This window comes from Anas acuta, chromosome 4, assembly GCF_963932015.1.
Source record: "Anas acuta chromosome 4, bAnaAcu1.1, whole genome shotgun sequence".
NCBI lineage: Eukaryota > Metazoa > Chordata > Aves > Anseriformes > Anatidae > Anas > Anas acuta.
Genome location: NC_088982.1, coordinates 50,546,611 through 50,564,292, shown reverse-complemented (window position 1 = coordinate 50,564,292; position 17,682 = coordinate 50,546,611). Strand labels below are relative to the sequence as shown.

Sequence of the window (17,682 nt, the reverse complement as noted above, 5' to 3'; positions counted from 1 at the left end):
CAGGCAGATGTTGATTTTTTTTTAAATCAGTGCCTGTTTTACTCTAACGTACATACTGTGTCAGTTCCTCTGTTTGCAGTTACCTTTTGACAAAAGTACTGTAACATAATCAGGGTTTTCTGACCTTCAGTTTGATTCAGAGCAACTAATTCTGAAAAGTGTTGAGTGTTGAACTTTAGAAGTTCTTGTGGAGTATCTTGGCAGTATGCTGTTTTAAGAGTTGACCTCCTAAGTAAGCCATACTTCGTGGGACAACTGAAGGCTTCATAGATGCAAAGGAAATGCATTTTTAACTTACAATGTTTTATCTTTTAACTCTGCTCTTTGGAAAGGTAATCTAACTTTGAAAAATATATTCGGAACACATTTGTCTTCAATGGTTTCAGTTGAGTTAATGGTGATGAAAAACTTCCACAATTTATCTACAAGTGTATATCAAGAATAGTGAAGGGGGCATAAAAATAGCATAAAAATGGCCAGAGACAGATGCTATTTTATTGTCTCAGTGTGGGACCGTGTCTGTAACTGGGGAAGCTTGATACACTGTGGTTTGTTTGTTTTTGTTTTATTTTTTAATAATATCGGCACCCCTTCAGGCTGCTCCCCCCTTCAGCATGCTGAAGGACTCCGACAGCTTTCTCAGAGCGTTTTCCAGGAAGGCAAGATACCACCAAGCACTTGGTCCCCGTGAGCTGGTGGATCGTGCTTATGCTGCTGAACACTGTGAAACGCGCTCCTCCCAGACCAGGTGTTTCTTATGAAGGGAAGGTATCTGGCATGAGGAGGATAATGCTTTATGTGAGTATCGACAGAGGCACCCCAAAATTAAGTGCTGCTGAGGGGTGGCATCTCAACAGAAAGATGGGGATGGGCAGAGGGGTCTCTGCTCTCTTACTGAGACCAGAGGCAGGGAAAGCTGGTGCATAGCTCAGGGCCCAGCTATTTGCAGTGCTACAACTTCACTTCCCCACAGAAGAGAACATTTTTGGGTTTGTGTCCTGCACCAGTGCCTGGAATAACCAGCTCAGAGACTTTAGAATCAACTCCTTTTTGGTGTCCATTTCTTTCATGTCCCCTCTCCTCACGTCTTAACTTCCTGCTCTTTTCTCTGTCCCTACCAGCTCTGCAGTGCTACTTCTTGGATGAGAAGTCTCAGAACAGAGCGAAGTAGTGCTTGGGACAAGTGTGCCTGCATTACAGGCACCTCTGTTACAAACCGACTTTTTGTAAGTCCCCAAATGGACTTTTTCTCCCCAGCTGTACCAGGCTCTAATGCTATGGTCTATATTTAGCTCCCTGGCTCCCAGGCCCAAACTGAGTCATTAAACTCTTTTAGTAAAGGCTGACTCATGGATCCGTGATAGCACGTGCACATCTATAAACTGGTCAGAGAAACTGAAGCTAAGATACTGATTTCTTTTACAATATCACAATGTATGGCAGCAACCACTAAACGTGGCAGATATAGGACACAGAAGTTACATAAGGAGAAGTTATTTCATACCCCAAGGAGAGAAGAGAATGACAATTAACAGCCAGCCTTCTATAGCATGGAGAGTATATGTAAAACCTCACTTATAATTTAAGAGAAATTTAATGAGTATCAAATCAATTTGCCACTGTACAGCCTCCTTCCATTTGGAGAACAGATTCCTGTTAATCTCTGAGCACAGCTCTCCTGTGTGGGCAAGCACTGTAGGCAAGGAACCACTGTAAGTTACCAGAAAGAGCCTCGTCTCCTTCTCCCCCCAGTTTTGAAATTATTCTCAAGGCCATTAGCTGTGTGTCAGAGGCCAAGCACACACAGCCCCAGAGCTGCGGAGCTCCCACCCAAGGAGCACAAGGTGGTCTTTCTGAAATAACTTGGTCTTCTCTTGCATAGGTCTTGATTGTACCACCCAGTAAAGCACTCGTATTAACAGCTCAGGCCCAGCCATTCTCAACTGACAATTACAGATAAGTAAAATAAATGCCATTCACCTCTTTCTGCAGCCTGTTTCTGTTTCTCCCTAAAGATGAGCCCAGACAGACAGGTTATCTCCTGCATGGGTTGGGTGTCCTTTAGCACCTTTCTGCCCAAGGGACAGGACCTTGGTCAGGATTCAAAGCAAATAGCAGCCAGAAAATGAATCTCTCTCCTAATGAGACAAGTATGGATCCCACCTGTTTATAATGCTTCGTTATCCTTCTCTCTAACACCTGCAAGAGTAAACAGCCTCAGGAAATAATTGTAAAAATAAAAATAAATTTATGATTAAAATGGATTGTTTTTTTTTCCTCACTCAAAACATCCAGAGGTGTTTATCTTCTAAGTATATTAAATTCTAAATCATTTTAATCATTTTTTCATTTAAGCATACTCCAGTGGAGGAAAAGGAGATTCCTAAAATCAAGGAATTTTTCACCCCTGGTCCCAAAGTAAATCATCACAAAAATAAGGAAAGTACTGCCTGAGAGTCTTTCTCTCAGGATAGCCTTTACCAAGGAAGATATTTCCAGGCCTTTTTACAGTTCTGCTTAGGTGACTGCAGCTTCCTTAAGGGACTTGTGGAAGCACATTTCTCTTCTGGTGTCTTCTTGGTTAAATATTCTCTACCTGTGTAATCTCTTCTTAATGTATAAAAATAAATATTCCACCGAAGGAGATTTATCTTGCTTCTATCCCCCAGGGTAGCACTCCATTTTGATACCTTTCTTGCATTTTGCTTTAGTGTTTGGTTTTTGTTTTGTTTGCCCTAAAATTCCTCCCTTTTTAAAATAAAGTAGAGGACCCTAATGTTTTGGTGGAGGAGGAGGTTTTGTTGTTGTTTTCGGTTGGCTGTACAGGGGCAGGATCCCTCACACCCATCTGTATAATCCAATGTTAATTATGCAGAGGGACATTTAACTACTGCTAGGTTGGTGCATGCTGAACCAATGAATAAGCTGAGGTACTTTTGCAAATCAACATTGAGAGAACAGCTGAAGACATCTTTCCCAAGACACAGGTGAAAGAGAAGTGTAGCCAGTCATAACTGGTCTGTGAATATGTTATGTTCCTTTGGATGTTCCCTTCAAAAAAGTAACACACGATACATCCCAGCCTTAAGTAACATGTTTCTTTTTGCTTAGCCTCCCATCCTGGATGGACTAACACCCTTGCACAGTTCCTATGCCCACACTTCAGCTACCCGCTGTGTGTATTGGTTTACCTTGTTCATCTTGCTAAGTTCAGGGGCCTCTCTAAATTAGGTATTTCTGAAGAGACTGCAGACAGCTTGCTGGTACTATGTAAATGATAGTCATTTCAAATGCATTGATAAATGCTTTTTCACATTTTTTAAACTGAAATTCTAAATTTCTCTGTAGGCTGGTAACTAAATTTTAAGAGAGTCTGTTTTTTCTGTATCCTTTTAACTAAAAACTCAGGTTCTTTGTAAGTATGCAGTAAAATGACAGTAATCTGCTGCTGAATAAAATTGCTTTTTGGAACTATGGTTTCTACATTTCATAATCCCTGTGTAATCTCTGCTAAGCATAGAGCTCATTCTTTAATATATATGCCATAAATGAGGTGAAAGGCTCCAAATCACTGTTATTCATGTAGTCTGCATCAGACTACTAGTTATTTTATTAGAATATATAATATACTTACTGTGATGCTGTAACTCCCGTTGCAGTTATTAGAAATAGTCCCAGAGCACTAGCCAATGTTATATGATACAGAATCACTGAGAGCTATGTTCCCATTGTACTACACAATTTCAGAAAAAATAGCTCCAGAGAAAACCCCTCACTTCTCAGCATAGACAGAGACCCTTAGGAGTACACACAGGCTTTACATGTTTTTCAGAAAACAACAAGAAACTTCAGTAATAATTGGGCTCTTCCTTCTAAAACTGATCCTTCTAAAACTGATGCTGGAGCTGAAGTATCACCAAAGATGAGCTCACTGAAGCATGGGAATTCATCTCTGGTGGTAATTACCAGTCAGTTTTCAGACAGCAGCTGAAGACGCTGCTCTGGGTAGCCTGCAATATTTTAACGAGGATAAAATTCTGCCATACCTTGTATATTGGCAATGTGCAGGAGATTATGAATAGTGTTAACATGATACAGTCCCCAAACTGTACAGTTCAGCGTCTCCACAGTGTCTCTGAGCCTCTTCCCAGATAGAGGAGGGCACTGCAAGCATAACCAAAGGCTTTGTGCTGGGCTGGTGCAGTCAGACCCTTTTGCTAGAACTTATTTCTTTCTTTTGCCTTGATACTATGACCAAACTACCCCTCTTTATTTGCTCTAGCGCTGCCTTGTAGCTCTTCATGGGAGACTAAACACGAGTTCTTCAGCCAGGCAACTGCTGAAGAGCATGCATATACATGCTGCACTGGCACATGTGAGCTTGCTTTTGCACTGTCCCAGATAAGGACTCTCCCAGAGGCCTGCCAGCATTCAAGTGGAACCATTCTGTTCTGAAGGACGACGTGTGGAAGCTAGACACCTCAACATAAACTAATAGATTCTAAATTGCTGCCTCGTACGGCCTTGCATCCTTATTCAGCTCCTTATTCTGCAATGGCAGGATCCTGGCGAGATTTAACAAAATGCAGCTTGGACTATTGCTACGTTGTAAACGAGAGTTGTATGCGATTTTTTTTTAACCCTTGAAAATTGAGCAATGAAGGGTTAAGAGAACACAGATTCCAGACTTAATCACAACACTTTCTTCTCACAAAGACTTAAACTGTATTCTGTATCTATTTGCAATTTGCAGAACAAACACAGGATATCCTAGAAAAATCAATATTTTCTCAATGAAGGTGGTTGTCCTCAGCTTGCCTCCAGGTAACAACATAAAAGGTTTTGAGGCCCTACCAATTAGCAGCACCGATAGCCAGTGCTTTTGATCAGGTTTGCAAAGCAGCTACACTGGGAATTCCCACTGGTAAGTGAGGTCTGTTGCCTTTGTATTGCCCTACTAGATAATGGGTTGTAAAAGGTCATTTTTATGGGAGCAGAATTGGATAACCTTTTCGGAGATTACTGGCCAACCACTGCATATTTTCTCTTTTCTCTTAAGAATTTGCTATAGGACATAACATCTACTAGAATACTCCACACAATCAGAGAGATTTTATGCAAATACATAATCAGAAAGTGTCTTTTTTTTTCTTTCTTTCTTTCAAAAGCTATCATCAATGCAGCTACAAACACCGAGACAGAAGCTGGTAACGTTTCTGCCCACTTCAGCCTAGACCACACCACTTCATTAGAGTGCTGAGAATTTGCTGGCACTGGAGAGGCCAAAGCACGCATTCTCAAGGGACTGAAAGGAAAATGTTCCACAAATGCCAAGCTGGAACTTGGCACCGTGGTCACTCAGCAAATGAATGGCACTGTACATAATAAACAAGCAGAGAGAGGGAGCTTAAATTCTAAATACCCTCTTGAGAAAAGATAGAAAACAGTTCCTAGGAACAGTGAACAAAAGCCATCAGAAAAGTAAGACATTGATTTTTGTCATGAATGACTTATGATTATGGCTATGTGGCTGGAAAGGAATGGAGGATTCTGCAGGACAAAGCACTGCATTCTTTAATATCTTGTGTGAGATTTCACTTACACTCATCGGATAAAGCAGTGTCACATCTGTTAGATTTGTTGGGCTCAAATGTTATACTTTACACATTAATCCAATTATCTTTCTGTTTCACTAAGTCCTTAGATGACATTAATGTGCCATCAACTAATAAATGCTCCTTTTAGTTCCACGTATATCTATAAATTTCCTACTTGAATGACTTGCTTCAAAATGAAACAGATCAAACAACAATTTTGTTTCTGCATTTCCCGTATTTTTATTATGCAACACACACACATTAAAAATAAGAAAATCTATGGCACAGAGCTTAGGCTGCCAGCTGGCTACCTGACAAATGAACAGATTAAGCGAGGTAGCAGGATCTCTGATCCAGCAGATGAACATTTATTTATTTTGCCTCCTGCATAGTAACACAGCTAAGATGCTACAGCTAAGAGAATCTGCCATAACCCACTTGCACTTTGGTTCTCCACTGCATAGCACTCGGTATATTCACCAATCTGTTGAACCATCCCTTCCTCTCACTAGCTTTCATGCTCACCATCCATTACCAAATCAAGGGTTCTTGCGCTATTAGAAAAGCTTTCAAAACCTTATTCTGTATAAAAACGGGAGTCAGCCTCCTCAGACACCAAAATTTGGCCTTGTTCTTTATCTCAGAAAGGCTTTAGTCCACATCCAGCCCCATTTTCTTAAAATAAAAACAGATTAACAGAAGGTGGAAAAGATAGGCATCTTCAGTCCACCAGAGGAATCCAACTCCAAGTTTGTCTTGCTTTCTCTTGCACTTACTTGACACTTGAAAGAAAGCCAGTTGTGCAGTTAGGCCCAGATCCAGAAAAACACATAAACATGTGATTTATATATATGAACAGGACCATTGTGAAAGGTGTTGGCTCTTTCCCAATATTTGCCATCAGTCTTTTCTCTGCTGTTGCTATGTTTTTTCCCATTACTGCTTGTTTTCCTCTCTGTTGATTCCAAGACTTGTCTGTAAATTCAAAATGGGGTGCAAGCTATTTATATGATCACCCTCAGGCCTCAGAAGATAAGGTTCTCAGAAGATACGGGGCACAGCACATACATACAGCCATGTTTGAAATAAGATGTCAGAAAATTCTCAGCACTGCTTTGCATCTCAAGCAATCTGCACAGGTCAGAACAACTACTCAGCCTGCTTGCTTGGTCAGCTTGGAGTGTTAGGAAGATCATCTTGGTAGTTACTTAGGGAAATATCACTGCATGTCTCAGCAGAATTAGTAGATTTGTGAATTGCAATACAGTTGGGACTTTATGTATTAAATAATCTAAAACTAAACTACTTAAAAATAAACAGTGTGGATTCTATAGTATGATGAACCTTTTAATATTTGTTCATCTTTGAGCAGTGGTGCGTACTTGGAGGAAAAATCAACATGTTTCTAACAGTCTCACAAGTAAAATAAACATTTAGGGCTAGATATGAACTGAGACCTATCATTAACATAAATTCTGGCAACATTTTCATATAATCAAATCGTCTCAATTATCCTACTTGAGGTTTAGGAATTTCTGTTGTAGATTCCCACGTATTGAACCAGTCGTTTAAAAATACTGCTGTGATATTTACTCTAAAATGCCAGACACGAACACTTTGCAGATGTATCTGGCACAGTGCATCTTAACAGTGAATGATCTGATCAGAAACGCTGATGCTGAGGAAGCACTCTTCATCAAAAACTTCCATAAACTCTAATGGGAGTTAACAGCAGATCTCAGGGAGGTGTTCAAAATCTTGCAGTCAAAGTTCTGATAAATCCATCACATCCAAGATAAAACACAGCAGAGAGTGTTTTCTGAGATTAAAATCAGAAAGGAAAGTTTAAAGAGCAAATTTTTAAAAACCAGTATTGAATTAGTGACTTGTAATGCATGCAACACCATCAGCCTGGTTTGCAGAGAAAAGTGTAATGGTTTTCGAGAGACTTTTTGCCTCAGCGGGACCTTAGAGGGTAAAAGACAAGTTTAAACTCATGTGTTAAAACTCATTCTAGTTGATTCTTAAATCTGCCTGTTATAGTGCTGACAACTTACCAAACGTTTCTAGGCAACAGAAAGAAAATAGCAGAAAGTAAACAATTCAGATATGCTAATAAAGAAGAAACCGATACAGACACAAAAATAAAACGTATTCTAGTGGGAGCTCCTCACTTTTAAGCAACTCCTTTTGTTTCATGCATAACCAGGTGGAAGTACAGCGTCTCACAAAACAAGGGGCAGTGCTTGTCCGAGAGTTTTTGGTGGTGTTATTTTCACAAAGGATCCTCCTGTTTCTTCTCAACCCTTCAGCAGACAATTGCTTCCAATGTCAGTAAACCTGTGGTGACCACCACAGAGTCTCCAGAGACTTTGTAAAGCCACTGAGGCTGACTCTGAAGGCCTTCCTCCATTACACACACCTCTGTCACCTGTGGTGGGGGTTAGGTATTTCCCTACTACCGCTCCGCTCCTGTGTGGTCTCCATCCTGGGAAGCATGGAGTAGGTTTTTTGTGTCTGGTATGTGGATTTTTTTTTACTGCTGAGGCAAACTAGAGGTGCTGAAATTGCAGTTCATGCCAGGCAGGAGTAGTTGCTGACTGTAGCAAACTCCTCCTGGGCCACCCAGAGCCCAAGAGCGCTCTCCATTTTTTTCTGGTTGTCAGTGAGCTCTACCATCAGCTCTAACCTGTCACCAGAAAGCTCTCCTTCCCCTCTAGGCCCCAGTAATTACACTCTTTCCACCACAATCATGCAGCTGTTCCCCTCTGGATACACTGCAGAACACAAAGCACTTGCTCCAGTGCTGCAGACGTCCCCCAGTTATGGGTCTGATGGCTCTAGGAACATGGCCCTGCTGGGTGTGGAATGCCTACGCGGAGAGCACTCTTACTACAGAACAAGGCAAAGAAAGATGCAAATAAGAGCATCTTTCTACCTACACTAAGTATAAATCACAAAGGTTTCTTTCTCTCTCCTTGGTGGTGCAGTTGTGGAGTTGCAGGTGCCCTGACAGAAGGTTGCCCCTTTGGGTGACTCACACGTGCAGCTGCTGAGCACCACGGAATAAATACCCTGCTGGGGACTGCTAACCTCTGTAAGCCAGCTCCTACTTAAAATGCTGCTGGGGGTCCATAAAACTTATTTTGTTTCCTCCTTATCCAGTATCAGGTGACCACTTCCACTTTGTTAAACTAAGAACTATTTCACTCTCCTGGAGCTGAAAAATATCATTTTGCTAGATGAGGAACTGAGTTCTGGGCTTGACTGGCTAATTAACAACTCCTGCTATCAACAAGGGGTAAAACTCTTCCCTTGTCCCTCCTGATGAATCAGTGCATGTTTCAGTTCAAAGCATTTCCCTCCTGAATGTTATGGGCCATAATACATTTCTAAATTTGTTTTTAAAAAGTTTTATGTGGCTAATTACTAGCTCTGTACTGCATCCATGATGATAATGTCACTGCTTTGGGCTGGCAGCTGGTTTGGGATAATCGATCCCCATCATCCGTCCTCAAGCCATCCTGTAAACTGCCTGCACTACTAATAAGCACACTGTCTTGGGATACAGGAAGGCATATTTGGGGAGGCTGGATTTAAATTTCACTTCTCAAGTTGCTTCGCTCTTGCTCAACTTAATGCATGTTGAAAATGAGTTAACCTAAAAATGCTAATTATGGAACAAAAATATCCACATATGGAGTTACTCAGGAATAGCTGTTCTTGAATAATGTCACATAAACAAGCCTAGGATGTATTTTGAAGGTTTTCTTTACCATTATGACAAATAGGGTCTTCCAACTATTTTTTTCCCTAATGCTTTTTTTTTTTTTTTTAATTTAAACAAAAATTCTGTGGCACAAAATTTAATTCAGAGAAACAGTTCAGAAAGTTCATTAGTATTTATATCTTAGAGTTCTGTCCCAAATGTCTCACAAAAGACACCCATTACAATGCAACTAGAAGCCCTGAGTAGTTTTCCACATTCCTAAGAGCAGAGAAAGCGATACAACTTAAATGGCAGCAGAGGAAGGACTGAGTCAGCACACAATGGGAACAAGATGCTGGTTGCTGATGTTAGCTCGGTGACTCAGGCACCATGGCAGGATTTCCTTCCGTCTGAAAATTCTTTAATTGGAATGGATGATGAGGCATCTGTTCCCTCGCGTTTGGACTCGACACAGCCCTCTATGGAAAGACACGACTGTTTGGGGAAACAGACAATGGAAAATCTTTTTGACAAAGTACAAAAGGCCAACAAACAGCAGAGCCAAATCCATTCCTGATGTCCCTAACTAACTTCAGTGGCACTGTGGCAGAGATTATTATAGCCTATGTGTTAGATGCTCTGCTACAACCTGCTACAAGCTAATTTCCCCAGCCTGTTTCACAGAAGCAGCTAGCAGTTAAGACATCTGCCTACAGGTTAATGTTCCACTTCTTATAGAGAAATGTTGTTAATGTTTTTCTTTAGAAGACGTTTGGTTCTTTAACCTTCCCCCTCTTTCCCTGGCAATTCAGAAAATCTGTTTGTGCAAGTAACTCACAGAATTATATTGCTGCAGTGGAAAAACAGGAGAGATGTTCTGACAGATAACTCCCAGCCCGTACTCTCCGTACCACGGCATGTGTGTGGAGAGTAGGACAGGGTAGAGAGCGGGGCAGGCATCTTAGAAAGCAGCAAGGAGCGCTGAAACATTTCCAATGTAAGTTTAGGGCCTGCTTGTCAGATACTTTTATTAAAGGAAGAAAGTTTTAACCTCCACATAGTCATACTCCAGTGACAAACTAACCACATTTAAGGAGGAAAAGCTCCATACACACACGGTACCTACATACAAACCCAGAAGAGGGGAACAATTCTTCCGTGTGAGCTGCCATCCATCAGCATTCTGCACTGCTGACTTGGCTAGACACCAAAGCAGCAGCCCCCAAGCTCTGCAATCACTGACCTTACATTTTGTCCATGAGCCTGAACCATTTTGAGGGGAGGTAAGATGCTGCCATTCTCTCAGGTTCTAAGGAGTCAAGAATCCAGACACATACATTACGAGGCCACCCACCAGAGGCTACAAAATAACCTCCCTGAGATGATCAGAGGTGCCTATAGTAAAGCTGCTTTGTACCTCACTGCAAGGAAAGATGCAAATTTTGCATTCTAATGAGGTCTTGCACTGAAACTTGACAATAAAAAAGGGCGGAGAGTGTCTTAAAAGGCACATTTACAGACTGATTTGCTTTATGTTACTGTTGTTCTGAAGTTAGCAATACTGTTTGGAAACAGTATTCAAGTTTGTGAGAAGTGTAGGTAGTAACATAGTGTTTCCCCAAATCTATTGGAGGCTGCTATAAGCACGAAGTATAACAGATACATGTATCATTTGGGATCTTTAAGTCATAATCCTACCAATAAAGTTTTCTGAAAACTCCTGAGAAAGTCTAATTTTAGTCATTTTTCCAGTAAGAAGAGGTAAAATAGAAAGCAAAGAATGGAAGTAGTAACAGACCATGTATATTTTCACATCACTACTATGAGAAGTGCACAGAGGGATTAGACTGCATGGGATTTCAAGCAGGAGAGGATCTTCACAATATTGTCCTCCCCAAGCTCCATTAGGAGTTAATGATGCCTCAGGCAGCATTATCTCCTGCAAATTCCTTTCTGTCACTGCTTCTTCACAACTACAGCAACATCAAGCTCTGCCCAGCCCATGCTATTAGGGAAAGGGATCTGCAACAGAAGCCGAAAAGCACCAATTCCACGGGGACATCTGACTGATCCGCACATTGCTTGACTCCATTAACCACATATCTGGGATTCCCAGCCTTTAACATTCCCACGCAGTGCTCCATCTTTCCTAAAGCCTGGAGAGGACAGCAAATGTCAGCTGAGCCTCCTGAAAACCTCCATCTTTGCCTCCCTTCCTGTGGGATGTGGTTCAGGGGTACGATGATACATGTTTTTGCATACACCTCTAATTGCGCTTAGATTCGTTCTGTCAGCAAAATATTAGGCTTATCAGACTAAATGGGTGAGAAAACTTTGCAGAATTAATGGAAGCACTCAACCTCTTCTAATTATAAACTGCATTAAACTTTTATGAGAGAAACCATACAAAAATGCTTTGCTTTCAGGGCGTTCTAAAAGCAGCTCATTTTGTGTGGTCAGTTGAACAGATCAGGCAAACAGAAACTTAACCCGGCAAAGTAATAATATTCAAACAAGGGTGAAATCCCACATTAATCTCTGAACAGAACAAAAACGAAGGCAAAAGCTGATTACTGACTCTGAGAGGTAATAAAGAACATGCTGCTGTTTCATAAAAAAAATCTTACTCTAAGGCAAAAGGGTTGTTCTAAGGCATTACTTCCAAGCATGTATATTTGTCTTCTGCTCATTTTATTTATCTGCCTTTGATGCATCAGCTGATGATGATTTTTATTTATATTACTCCATTTATTTATGCAGCCCAGCTCAGATCCATGCCCCTGCTGTGCAGTACAAACATGTACATAATAAAATATCAACTCTGTTCCAGAAAACAAAGAACTTGAGGGCTGAAAGGGCAAGGCAATAAAATTGGAAGAAGACTCAGAACACAATTTCACATGTGGGGAACGGAGGCACAAGACTATGATCTTCCACTGGTAAATGGCAGGGATGATTTGTCACTGATACACACGGGGACAGGGGGGCATTTTAGATAGCATACCCAAAGGGATATGGAACATCCATGTCAGAGGGGAGGCCTGAACCCCAATCTGCTGCACACCGTTCAGAGATGCTGCCACTCTTTCTTTAACTGTTGACCAGCACAAAATACTTCCTACACATTACACATACACTACATTAGAGTACGTAATGTAATGTAGGATTTATAATACAGTATTTACACAGTCTCTAATATACAATATGCATTACACTAACATCAATAAAAAGCAACCTCAAAGCCAGTGTTTTTAATGGCTGTTTGGTATTTATTAGAAAAAAACCAGTATGTTTTCTTTTCAGTATACCTAGTAACTTGGAAGTCTCGGTACCTGCTGGTTCATTTTTAAGAAAGAATTTGCTGTTGCTGAACTGTGACAGACTCTGGTAGGTTGATGCCTGGGCAGCCACCCCTTCAGATCTGTGGTTTCACCTTTTGAGAAACACGAACTGTGCACAGTAAAAGACAATATGGGCTCACACGATCTGACCTCCATCCTCAAATCTGGAACTTAAAGAAATGACTTTAGAGTCAAGAGGTGGCCTACTTTGCCAGCAGCTGGGCAAACCTGTTCTCAAGTTTCTCCATCAGCAGTTATTAAAGAAAGACACTTATTGCAAGGATATCATAAACACTAGACCTGGCTGGAAAACATAAGTTTGCTTAACAAAAGACTGTGATATTTCAAGTTGGGAAGAAGCCATTCAAATTTTTGAAAAACCTGCACACATTATTTAAAAGGGAATAAAACCCAAACAAAATGCATTTCTGCTCCATCAAAATATTTTGATTCAATTTTAGGTCTTGTTATTATACAGTAAATAGCAAGAAAGCAATTGAGATAGTATCATTTCAATCAATCAAAAGAAAACAAAACATTATTCTAAATGTGCTGAAACTTAAGTCAAATGCTTTTTCATCGGTTTGCTTGTTTTCAAAATGAACATGGGCAAAACTAATCTTTCAAAGCCCTTTGAAGCCAGTATCACTCCAATGTCTTCCCAACCAGCATAATAAAATGCCTGCTTCCATGTAATTCTTTGAGATCTGCAAGTAAGAGCTGATATATACAAGTAGTGAATAAGAGTAATTACTACTGTAGCTAACAGGTTGTATACTTTTTTGAGCAAAGCTATATTCATAGCTATAAAAGGAGAATGCCAGAAAAGCTAGGCTGACTTCTCTTGTGTGAGGTGATTGCCAAACTGAGCTGGTTACAATAAACACTACATTAACTTCTGCCAGTCTGAATCAAGACCTTTCAGGACATTTTGTGCTTACTTTTATCCGTCCGTCCTACCGAGCTTTTTCTGTGAAAAGTAGTAATTTGTTGTTTGCATCAATGTATAAACAGCAGCAATAATTTCAAGGGATATACTGAAGATTCAATTAGTATTTTGGAATTACTTATCTAGGCTTACAGTGCTAGATACATTTCTAAAAAGATATATGAAGTCTCAAAAGGAAACAGGGTACTCAGAGCAGAAATTTAGAGCATCTTAGGCTGCAGCAGAAACTAAGTTTTGTTAGTCATACTGTTTTCTTCATTAATATTCCCTCTTTTACTCACCTATCTTGATGGAAACAGTGCTTAAAATGAAAAGAGCAGCTTCCTTACTGCAGACTTGGCAGTATTATGTACAGCCTGAATTCAGCGTTGCTGGAGCATGCATAACTCCACTGAAGACAAACAAACTATACCACTTAGTGATTCTTTCCTGCAAGCTTTATCAACTAGGTTTGGCAGCTTCTCTGTACGGTTTAAAGCTGCTGGCAATGCAACATTTAAGAAAGAAAGCTTATTCTTATTCTTCTGCCCTGCAGAAAATGGCTTTGCTGGATTTGTCTATGTGCTTATGCTCTGTGTTAGCATATAGGTTTTCACACTTCACAGTTAGTCTTCAGCAGCAGCTGCAACTACAGATAAAGGTTAACCTTGTTCAGGAAGAAAGGCTATAGAATACCAGCTGAGTTAGTATAAATGTATACATCTTAATGACCAGTTAAGACATTTCCAAGGCTACTTGAATGCACAAGCACACAACTTGAGTGTCACCGCTCTCTCCAAGTGAACTGAATTGGAATTCAGACAACCTGAGCTCTGTAACTTGTCCAGCAAATGGACTGAACTTCTCTCCATCTTGGAACATAAAAAGATGATCTATCAATGAAACATGTCATGTAAAAGTAGATATGGTATTATTACCATAGATAGTACTGACATAGTTTTGAAGTTTGTTTGCTAAGAGGACTTAGGTCCAAACTACAAAGCTTCTTTTTTCTAAAAAAGTTCCTAAAACAGAGGCACAGAGGCCCTAAAAAGAGGCACAGTTCCTAAAACAGAGGGCCGCCCCCCCCCTTTTTTTTTTTCCTTTGCTCATCTAATAGCCATATGAAAACCAAGAGGGACATCACACTGTGACTGGAGATTGTGTACATAATTCAGTGTCTTTACATACTAGATTTTCTCCTAGAACTGAGGCGCGGAATATCAAGGGACAAACAGGTGTCATCATGTCACAGAGAAAGCACCTCAGATACTAACTTAGATTCTGCCTATATTAAGACAGCAAAAGTTTATCCCAGTTTCACATGCTTATATAAATATATAATTAGTAATGGAATGGGAAAAGACTGAAAAAAGATCAATCCATTAAATACAAGAGTTTTTATGTAATTCAGACAGTACAATACCATCAACAGAAGGCACTTCTATTTTAACCTCAGAAAAAAATGTAATTTTCTTCTACATCCAAGTTTTATAGCTTTAACCAAGCCAGTAAAATCTATTTTTATATGCATAAAAGAATTACATAAACAAATAAGTGTTATTTAAGGACTGCTCCTACACTTTTAACATTTCTGTGACTGCAGTCAAGAACTGTAGAAATTACCAATTCTGGGAATTGGGATTTAGAAGGGAACAAAACATCCTTTATAAAGAAATCAGTGGTAAAAGCAGATGGACTTGTTCTGAAGAGGGTTTTGGTATGTGCCCTATGAAAATTATACACCCCACCATTTCCAGCTGCAGTGAGTCAGATCTGAGAACTGGGCAAGGCGGACTCCACAGAGTGAAAAATGACTCACCAGAATCTGTTTAGACTGAGCTCCCCAGTCCTAACAAGAAACAACAGCCAGGGAGATATGGGGTTGATCTGATAAAGAAACATTTGCCCCAGCGTGGAGACTTTTTCCTAGCCCTTTATCATCTGCCTTAGTTGATAACTTCTTCTCTGCGTGTGGAATTGCAAGATGAGGCTTTCTGACCTTGCTGAAAGAGCAGGTGCTTACAGGGGAGCAACAATGATTAAAATGCAAGGGAAGAAAATACAGATAAAATGAAGGGCAAAGCTCACCAACAAAATTAGCAATTACTTAATGGCCTTAGTGAAAGCTGACTTAGAGAGAAGAGTATCGTATGTGGCCACTGTTTGTAATTAGCACTGTTTTATTCTGTATGTGACCCTCTTGACTCAGAACTCCCCTAACTGTGCTGCAGTCACAGATGCCCAAGGCTGGCCCTACGTTTCTGTGCCCAGCTCAATGGAGATAACACAAAAAAGCTAATTCAGCTTGGAAGCATGAAGTGTCTTTCCAGAGATGCCCTCAAGGACAAGAGCCTTTCGAAGCAGCTATCAAAGCACCCCAACCTAAGGAAGGAGTCTTTAGGGAGGCCTTAGCAGGACCACAGAGCAGGACTGGCGATGGATGAAGAAACAGAGGACATCATCACACCCTACGCTCCAGAATAATGTGGACCAACTTCTGCAGAAGGAATCCCCAAACACACGGGCTCCTTTTTGCTCTGCCAGTGCTGGAAGGGGGGCTTGTGGAGGGCCTTGTGTCCAGGTGGGCCTTTGGCTAAGGTCTGCCCAGCACAGAGCCAAGCTGGCTCCAACAGCCGCCGTGGTGAGTCAGCACCGGGCCACCCCCAGCAGCAGAAACAAAAGGTTCACTCCTTCCCAGGATAAGCTCTTGGCACAAACCTAGTAATCCCTGGGGATTTAACCAGTCACCAGGAACACGAAGTGCGTACTTCTCACTACTTATGCAAGAACTGTTTTTCACATTTATATAAGGTTTCCATCCTATTCTAGGCACATAAAGAGGTGGGAGTTATATTTAATTTATTTTAAAATAGCACAGGGCAAATGAGTATCTCACAATGGGATGTATTGTTTTCCTCATAATCTTTTTTTTTTTTTTTTTTTTTTTTTAATACTTCATCTTGATGCATTCTCACTTCTCTTGTATCCCGAATGATATTTCTTTCCAGGGACTTTACGAGTCCTTCTCTTACTTCTTGATGGGAATGCTCTGACAGTAACTAGACAAGGAAATTCTTCCCTGATAGAAAAGGGAATCAAAGAAACCCTGTCAATCAGCTTAGCAGCAGAATATTAGTGAGGGGCCTCCACAGGCCCATGAAATCATTTTCTGCAATGATTCCTGCCCTTCTGAGAAAAACTGCACATTTCAAGCTGCCACTCAGCTCTAGCTACACCCAGCATCGACCTTGAAACACACTTGTTTTTTATAGATATACTAAATATATTTATTTTCTGTGGCTGGTTGTTTTTTGTTTGCTTGCTTGTTCTGAATCAGTCCAAAATTATTTATACCTTGCTTGCAGGGTTGATAGGCACTTTGCTATATTATCAGCATTAACCATTCTACTTGAATTTCCTGTTGTTTAACAGCATCCTAGATGATTCAAAAAAGGGAAAAGAGCACACCAAGTGCCTCTGCAGAAGACTGCCTTCCCCCACTGAAACTGTAGGCAGAGACCTGCTCAATCTCCGGACTGCTCTAAATGTGTTCACACAGACCGTGCCTGAGGAGAGCAGAGGTTTGAAATGGAAATGGTTCTCACTGCTTAAGCTAGCTCATCCAGCATTTCCCCCCTTGTTCAAAACCACTTTGTTCAGAGATCACTCACAGTGCTTTTTAAAATCACAACTAAAAATGTTATAATGTCTCAGTCAATATTTGAGTTGAAACTGTGAGCCAACTACAAAACTACAAATCCCCCCCCCAAATTAATTTATTATCCAGAAATAGATACGACTTCGCAATCCAAGTGTATGTATCACTATTAAAATGCAGATAAATGTATACAAAGATGACACCTGGATTAAGATACACTTTATATGAATTCATTCTCTCCCAGTGCAAGCTCTTACCAGCAGTTAAGATATAACAACCAGAAAGACGGCTTGGCAGAAAGCAGCATTTTCCAGGAGATGGTTTGAAATGTTATGGCTTTGGTGTTATTATGTCTAGTAACAATGAGCCAGAAATTTCCAGAGGACTTGTGTCTTTTATAGTTGTTTCTTATTTGTATCACCACAATAGCTAGCAACCCTAAAAAA

The 17,682-nt window shown here is 40.5% G+C and overlaps 1 long non-coding RNA gene across 1 annotated transcript in view; it reads right to left on the bottom strand.

The window, feature by feature from the left end:
- The window catches only part of LOC137856161 (uncharacterized), a 69,970-nt gene that overhangs the window by 13,608 nt on the left and 38,680 nt on the right, over positions 1–17,682 (bottom strand). The gene's annotated exons all lie outside the window — the stretch shown is intronic.